General features: G+C 40.6%; 1 protein-coding gene across 5 annotated transcripts in view; it reads right to left on the minus strand.

Annotated features, from left to right (window-relative positions):
* CWC22 (CWC22 spliceosome associated protein homolog) overlaps positions 1 to 8,467 on the minus strand; it is a 56,308-nt gene extending 47,841 nt beyond the window's left edge. For 2 of the 5 annotated variants that reach the window (XM_058549357.1, XM_058549356.1), the window contains exon 1: positions 7,602 to 8,202. The gene's annotated coding sequence lies outside the window, so the exon portion shown is untranslated. Of the gene's footprint in view, positions 1 to 7,601; positions 8,203 to 8,351 lie in introns of those variants that run through there. The other 3 variants (XM_058549355.1, XM_058549352.1, XM_058549354.1) reach the window with 2 other exon arrangements.
* Between the last annotated feature and the right edge of the window lie 245 nt (positions 8,468 to 8,712).

Genomic DNA, 8,712 nt, shown 5'->3' on the forward strand with positions numbered 1-8,712 from the left:
ACCAGAAGGGGTACTAATAAAATGAAAAAACGGCTCTGATGGCAGCTATGAGGGGAGACCTGACAACTGAAACAGAAACTGCAACTTGTAAAATGGATTCCACTAATTTGCAAAACAGGAAAATTATGCCAGTCTAAGTCATGATGTACATCATGGACTATCTAAGGTCAAGTTACTTTTTCCAGTTAGTTCAGACCAATCTGTTCCAAAGTAAAACCACAAAATGATGTCTGCATGGACTCGTGTGTTCTAAAGATATGACCATTTACTGTTCCAGCACCTCTCTAGTTTACAAATTCTGCCCAATCCCTACCAAGACCACCCAATGACTACCTCTAGTCTCACAAACTCTCTAAGCACCCTTCCTTAACCCCCACTTTTTGAGACACCCCATGATTCCCTATAGTATGCTTTCTCTCTTGCTGCAGCAAATTAATAAGCTTAACTTTAACTACTAATTAGGTAAGTTACTGGTAATTTTGCATTGGTGGGTTTTAACACGCAAGACAAATGCACCAGTTTCTCCAACAATTTGATGGCATGGGAACAAAAAAAGAAAGAAAAAAGAGAGGGACAGTTGTTATAGAATAAAAGACTTAACAGACTTAACAAATGTAATGTGTGGACCTTGTTTAGATCCTGAGTTGAACAATCTGCCCAACTCTAAAATGGGATGTGTTTATACAGCAGAACATATGTGAACTTGAATTCAGCACTAACTCAATTGACTAATACCCAGCCTTCCTTCTAAAAAGGATATGGGCTGAAGTTCTTATCTCTGCACAGGGGACAAAATAATGGAAGAGAACACTTTCCAATCCAGTAAGATTGTGAACTTGCTGACAATTATTATCATATTCACAGCATGGTTTTTGGGGTAGAAGAATGAGAATAGGGTGGGATTTGGACCGTCACAATTACTTAAATCCTTATAGATAACATATTTTCTACCCAAGAGAACTTATCTTAATACGTACTTGAAATAAGACTTATTTCAAAATCACCTGTTACCTAAATAGTGTGCCCAAGTTGATAATGAAGGAGATAATCTAAGCTTTAATGCCAATAATATACAAACTTTTTAAAAGCATTTTCCTCAACTACATAACATGTATTTCATTGAGACAAGTCATTTTAAAATAAGATGATGAGTGTCCCAAAGCTGATGTGCAATGGTGAATGCAGGGTAGTATCACTGTTCAAAACAGCCAATGGGAGGACTGTCAACGTATACAGTCGCTCTGCAACAAACTAATTTACCATCTACACCTATAGATTCTACAGCACATTACAATCATGTTCCTGAGATCCAGAGATAAACTAATTAACTACATTTCTTGTTTTAGAAGTCAGAAATGTGTAGTTTAGAGTAAGATAACAATAACAACAGTAAATAATAAATTATTGCAGCCACAAAGACACTCTACTAGGTACTTCATTTATATATTCTCATTTAACCCTCATAATTTCCCTGCTGTAGTGATTTTTTAGGCTTACTTTTCAATGGGAGAACTCAGGTAAAAAGAATTGAAGCAATGTGTCCAAGTAAATTATTGCCAGTAAATGGCAGAGCTAAAATTCAAAGGGTTTATCTGATACCAAAACCATCTGACACTGCATCCCAATGAAAATGCCAACATTAATAAACTGATGCCCAATTGGTAGATTATAAAATGTAAACAGACACAGTCTCTACTGTCCAGAAAATTTTCCTATCCTAAACGGATTCGTTCTTCTAAAGTTTCAGATAGCAAAGATTTCGATGTTAATATAATGAGGCCCTACTTCTTTTTAAACATGCATAATAATTTTAAGGATTCCTTTATTTAATTAGCATACCTAGAATTCACTGTGACCAGGTACAACAGGAGCAAATAACTCACCTGACTCTATTGTGCAAGATTTAGCATACTCCTTGGCTATCCTTCTTGGGTCTTAAACCTAGTTTCTCTTCTCAACCTACCTACACATACACACACACACACACACACACACAGAGCAATTTTTTATGTATTTTATTTCAAATTACCTTACTTACTTAAATTTAATGAGTTTTCTTTCTGATCAGTGTCATCTTTCCCCCTTCCACCCTTCAACCATCATCACCAAATAATTTTCTGGCAATCAACTACAATCTGTTACATTTTCAAGTGCCAAAATGTAAGTGTGAAATTGACAATATTGTAAAGTAGATTGCTATTGCAGTTCTAAAAAAAATGCATAAAGTATTCCCATCGTCCAGATTTATACAGAATATGCCTGTAGGGAAATTCTGAGAGTTCAACATGTGCGTGCTTGATACTTAGACTAATTGGAAATTCCTGCAATGAGAGCAATTTATCTAGAGTTTATGGCTCTCGTTGCTCTTCTTAGCATCACTATGTGGATTTTACAATTATTAAATTTCTCTCTCCTTGTCACAAGTAAGCAACTCAGCAAAACCACACCTGCTCTCCCGAGCAAGGAGAATATTTTATAATAAAGAGATGTAGTTTAAAAATGATGATTTCTCCATCACTTTCAGCAAGCATCAGAAAACAAAATATTGAATAACATTTGAAAGAAGCACTGTAGACTATTAACTGGAAACTATGAAACTGTAAATTCTGCAATTATCTCAAAAATTCAGAAAATGAGAAAATATTCAACTAATGGCTGAAATACACTGCTTTCTCGATTATTTCAATAGAACATTTCCACCATTGGCCCCTTAGGTGTCCTCAACCCATGTTGGAGGAACTCACCGAAACACAGTATCACGAAATTGTTAAAAGAGAGTCAACAAAGTGGATTCCCTTTGTTTGTTCTTCTGCATTCTACCTGGTAACAGCAGGCTTGGTAAACCTCAAACATTGTAACAGAGTTAAAAAAAAACCAAACAACTTTAGTTGCCCAGTGGGGAAAATCATAATACTAAACAGTATTCAAAATAAAAACTAGTTTAAATCTGTTCTAAATGCAAAAATGTAATGGAGGGAGGTGGTAATGGGATCCTCAGGAAAATCCCCAAACAGAACGCAAGCAGTCCCTGACCCTTCCAAACAGCGATTGTCCTTCTCAGGGACCAGACAGGAGTAACAGACTGGCCACAGTTCTTAAGCATTAATGACAAGAGTGCTATGGCCTTTCCCTATCTGTACTCTTTTGTTTAAGAAAACTGCTTTCTTATTTTTTTCTTGCTGTTTTTTGGATATATATATACTGGTGAGAAATTTGCCCCATGATATGCCATATAAGGAACAACGATGTTGTAATTTGATTTCATCATGGGTTCACAATTTCAAGAAAATAAAAGGACCAAAACACTCTTACCCCTTTCAGGAAAAGTCCAAATTGGAACTCATCATTTCCTCCATCCCACCTCAAACCAGCTCTTCCTCTAAGATATTACCTACAAAACTCACCAAGTGGCAATTTCCTTTCCTCATTCCCAGTCAGTCACCAAATCTATAGATTCTACCTTCTCAGTTAACAGAGGTAGAATCAAATCTGTCCCTGCTTTTCTCCCCCATTCTCTCTGCTCTTGTATATAGAAGGTAGAGGGAAGGGTCCGTTTAGGGAAGATCCCATAAAGAGACTTAGTTTCATTTTAGAAGGCTGCAAATTGTTTCTGCCCTCTCTAGCAAGATTTCTCAGGTCTTTATCTCTAGGCTATAAGAACTTTCCCAACTTGCTCTAAAAATATAAATTACATATGTATAACACTAACTAGCAGCGTTCCATTGTATTCCACCCACGCAGGGCAAAAGGATCCTTTACATATCTGCAAACCTGCCCACAGGGAAACCCAGGCCTTCAAATTAAAAGCACATCCCACTATGTTATATTCAATACTATTCTATACTTTTCCAAATTTCCTTCTTTTAAGTTTTTAAAGGGAAATTTTGTCTCAATGCCTACTGTATCAACAATCTGTCTCTATACATTATTCTTTAATAGAACAGTTCTTCAGTAGCAGTCCCTCTAGTTACTGAACAGAAACAAATCCTAAGGGACATCTCTGCTGTTACTACACCCTCGATCACTTGTACTTAAACCCTCCTAGGCCCACCTCATCTTGCCTTAGCTTCCCCATACATCCCTTGGTTCACAGCTCAGATGCCTGGTAACAGGATTTAACTTTTGTCACCAAACCCAGCATTTCATTCATTGAACAAATATTAGGAGTTTTCTTGGTCTAGTGATTAAGCTAAATTTATAACGACAAATTTCACAATAAAGAGAAAACAAAACCTTAAATTTCAAACTGATACTATAACCCTCAACACTTAATACATGCCTTGTGGTAAAGAAATAGCTCCAGTGCTTCTAATCACCCGCTGAATGCTTCCTCCTACATTCTGTCTTCAAGTTTGTATTTGTGCAGAAATCTCCTTTGTGAGGTTATAAAAATTGAAAAATTCTGTACAGGAAAACAGAACTAAAAAATGATGAGGCTGGAACCATACTGATACTCATATTAAGCAGTGGTTCAGAAAAGTACTTACAGAGAAAATGAGGAAGTGGGAGGTTAAGAGAAAGAGCAGAATGGTCACAGTCTTTTTCTACTTTTTTACTTTACTCCCTATTCTTTGGAAACAAATTAAGGACAGAAGGTTAAAGGCAGTGTCTGTGTATGGTGGGGTGATATACATGTTAACCTGCACACAAGGCATTGAGGTCTGAGAGGTGAAGTTCCCATCCTCAGGTAGAGAAGAAAAGTCTAAGTGCTACAGTAATGTTATCAAAACAACACTAGTGGAAAAGAGGAGGTGCAACTAAGTGGGTCTGGGACATACAGAAAGAAACGGGTGGAAGCTGAATTCTGAAGGACACGCAGGGAAGGAGAGAAAGGTCATTTCCCACATGTAAAGGGGGAAAAGGTCATTCAGGCAATGAGATCAACATATGTAAAGGCTCAAAGATATAAAAGAATCTGGGGGACTCTAAGTTGTTTGAGTAAAGGGTACATACAGAAGATTGAACAGAAATGAGATGGAACATGAGGGATGCATGAAGCTAAAACCTGGAAGACCTGGGATGAAAACACTGGATCCTTTAAGTTCTTGGTCACTGCTATATATCCAGAACCCAGGACAGTTCCTGCCACTTATTAGGTTCCTATTCCAAAATTAAATTAAAAAGGGTGTGTGTGGACTTTTGATAATTATTCCTTTTTCTTCCTCCATAGAACTCCCTATAATGATATTCTGATGACTTCCTTACCAAGGCAGCCTCGTCCTACCTATCAACTCCTACTTCTAGGAACCAGCAAGCTGTTTGTCACCAATTGTATCAAGACAGCACTATCAGGTGCCATTCCCCATCCGTCTTCACCCCAGGTTAACCTGGAGAGGAGTTTGAACTAACCTCCCTATTGAGATGAAAAAAATACCAGTTCCTTAGCCACTTAGTGAACCACATTCTGTTTTAAAGACACTTGGAGGTATTGGACTCCACAGAAAAATTTATGAAGCAGCCCCTGGACACACAGCACTACATTCCACTACAGAGGCTCCTGTCACCAGGTCTAGAATAAAGCTGACCTTAACTATCAGGGAAGGACTCACAGGATAACTTTTCATGTGGAAGTGCTGAACTCTGTCTAGCCTGATCCATTTATGAATTAGGCTTAAAGTCAAGTTAAAAATGAATCTCCACTGGGTCTCTCCCTCCCACTAGCTAACCTATTCTATAATCACAGGAACCCTTATGTCCCCAGGCCAAGGCAGCCCATACCACCTTGTTGGTATGTGTTCACTGGGAAAGATTTATTACCTTGACTATAATAGCAAAGGCCTGCTTTAATCTATTGCTTCCTCTCCTGATACACTATTTTTTAAAAAAATGCTTTGAAAGTGTGCACTTTGTTGTAGGCATTGAAATGTCTCTTCCAATGTCCACTTGGGAAATGTATATACTGAGATAAGATATTTAGGCTACAGGTTTAGCAAGTCTGGAAGTATGCTGAAACTAACACTCCAGAGAAACTAATATGCTTTGTTCCACCGCCCTCCCATGCTAGGAGTCTCACACTTAAACAGAAAAGTAGAGAAATGCAACAAAGAAGCCCTGCAAGTCATCAGTAGGATCAGCTATATTACCAAAAACCACTTCATTCTTAAACTAGCTCTAGGCCAGCGATGACTTATACCAAGTTAAGGAATACACCAGGTACTACAAAATTTAGTCTAAATACAAGTGGGCAATAAACAGAAAATGTTCAAGTTAAGGCATGGGCATTACAAATACCCAATGTTATCACTGTGTACTCTCGTAGGTGGTCTCAGGTACAACCAGCCACTGCAGATCACTTGGCAACGTACAATCATCAGGGAGGAGAGTTAACCTCTAACAATTCAGCAGCTGGGAAAACTGATCGAGCTAAAAAGGCTGGTTTAGGAAACACAGTTAAGTAGTTTAGGAAATGTCAGAATTCCAGAAGTGATTGGAGGTAAACTATCCAAAGCAGGGAAGGATGTGGTGGCATAGTAACAAGGAAATACTGGCTGGCCAAAGATCAAACATTGTGGAGCAAGGAAAACAGCAAACCTGATCCTGGGGGTGGGAGTGAACCACAGTAGATCAGAAGGGGATGGGCTAGAACAGTGGCTCTCAAACTAACTGGCATGAGAATCACGTGGATGGTTTGGTAAAAAAGAAACTCATAGGCACCCCATTCCCCAGTTTCTGATTCAACAAGCCTGGGGTGGAGCCCAATAATTTACATTGCTAACAAGTTCCATGGAGACATTGGTGCTGCTGATTCAGGAGACTAGATTTGCAGAACCACTGGACCAGGGTATCGGATCAACGTTCTCAGCCTCTGAAGTCTCAGGGCCCCAGCCAACTGAGGTGGGAAAGGCTCCATGAAGGCGGCATGGGCACTTAAAAGTGGAAGGGCAACATTCAGAACCAAAGAACAAGAACTGAGACTCAGAGAGAATTCATCAACTCTTTCGCAGTAGTAACAATAATATAATAGCTAACGCTGTATGCCAGGCACCGTGCACAGTGCCTCATATGTATTTTTCTTCATCCTCAAAACAACCCAGGTAGGTACGTAAGTATTACTATTATCCACATTTTTCAGATGAGGAAGCTGAGACTACGGATGTTAGGTAACCTGCCCCAAATGACAGACTTATTTAGTGCTGAACCAAGACTGGCATCTTCGCCTTAGTGGTCCATCACTCAGCACCAACAAAAGCAGGTCTCCTTCTCCCACAGATGCTGCCTTGAGCAACGTTCTTGCGATCAAAACCACACTTTTAATGCCAATTATAAATTCGCTTTTCCATGGTAGGATGACAATTGGGGTTTACTCCCGAGTTCACAGGCAATCCTAAAACAAAACAAATTTAAATATAGAAAAGGGAAAGGCAGATTAACTTCCCTTCTGAAGCCCAAGTCTTCTTGTTTATCTATTTCTAGCCTGTAGACACCGAAAAAGGCAAAGGGAACTCTTATCGCACTTTCAATCACCTAATTCCGGCTTCTGGAACAGCTTTTCTGCAATTTTTTCCTTCTCTATTTACCTCAAAGATTTGTTGTGAGAATTAAGTGAAAATTGGTAAAGCAGTTTTCGCAGTTAGACCCAGTGAAATTAACTATTATATTACCGTTATATGCAAGTGTACTGTAGGATCCGGAGCTCAATAGAGCGGTGGAGACTGAAGACCCAAGTTTGTAAGTTACCATCGTATTGGAGGCAGATCAATTTACGGAAGGACAAAGGATGACAGAGGAAGAGCACACATAATGCGGAACGAAGAGTCCTCAGGACTAACCACTAGGAAGCATCATTATTTACAGGACAAATGAATGAAAAAGAAAAGACTAATGAAATTTTAAAGAAGCAGTCACAAGGATATTATGTCGGAAAGAGGCGCAAGAGCGGAACTTGCACTATTTTTTAATCAACTACAGTTCATTAATCCCATTCCCATGACCTGGGGCCGGGCACTAAGAAAGGGGCCTTAAGAAGCCCAAGTGGAGGCTCTAAGCGATCCGCGCCCGAAACACACCGCACACGAACGCAGAAAGAACCGGTGCTGGATTCAAGCAACAACGACACTGTGTCGAAACAGCCCCAGGACCCTCACTAGGAAGCTATCTGTCCGCGCAGGCGGGAAGAGAGTTCAGCGTCGCCTCCCCACCGCTCGGACTCCTCCGCCCGACCGGCTCTCACTCCAACCCCGCGGGCCGGCGCGCGGCGGCACGAGAGCCCCGCGCACCGCGGCGCCGCCCAGGGCCATATCAGCGAGCCCGTACCCACTCCTTGGCCCCTTTCACTTCCCACCCGGCCCGGCAACCCGCCACCCCCACTCTGGTTCGCTGCCTGCCGCGAGTCTACGGAGTTCGGTAATTACCTGGAGGGCCGCCGCACCGCCATTACACCGGAAGCACGTCACTTCCCCTTTCCGGGCCCGGCAGTAGGAGGAAGGCGGAACGTGAAATACATAAAAACCTGACGCTAAATTGGCTTTGATACGTTATCTTATTAATTTATTTTTAAATACCATATCGTAATACCAGATTCATAGCAGTCGATCCATCCACACTTTCTCCTTTCCAAGACGGCGACGAAAGATAAGTCGATACGAACTACAAAGTCCAGCATGCACCGACTGTGAGGACGGAGAAGACGTAAGCAGTTGTAGTTGTAGGCTGAGAACGCCGCAATGTACCTCGGGAATTGTAGTTCTTCTGGACAAGCGGCGGAGCGTGTAT

Source organism: Diceros bicornis, chromosome 10 (assembly GCF_020826845.1).
Source record: "Diceros bicornis minor isolate mBicDic1 chromosome 10, mDicBic1.mat.cur, whole genome shotgun sequence".
In the NCBI taxonomy this organism is placed as follows: domain Eukaryota; kingdom Metazoa; phylum Chordata; class Mammalia; order Perissodactyla; family Rhinocerotidae; genus Diceros; species Diceros bicornis.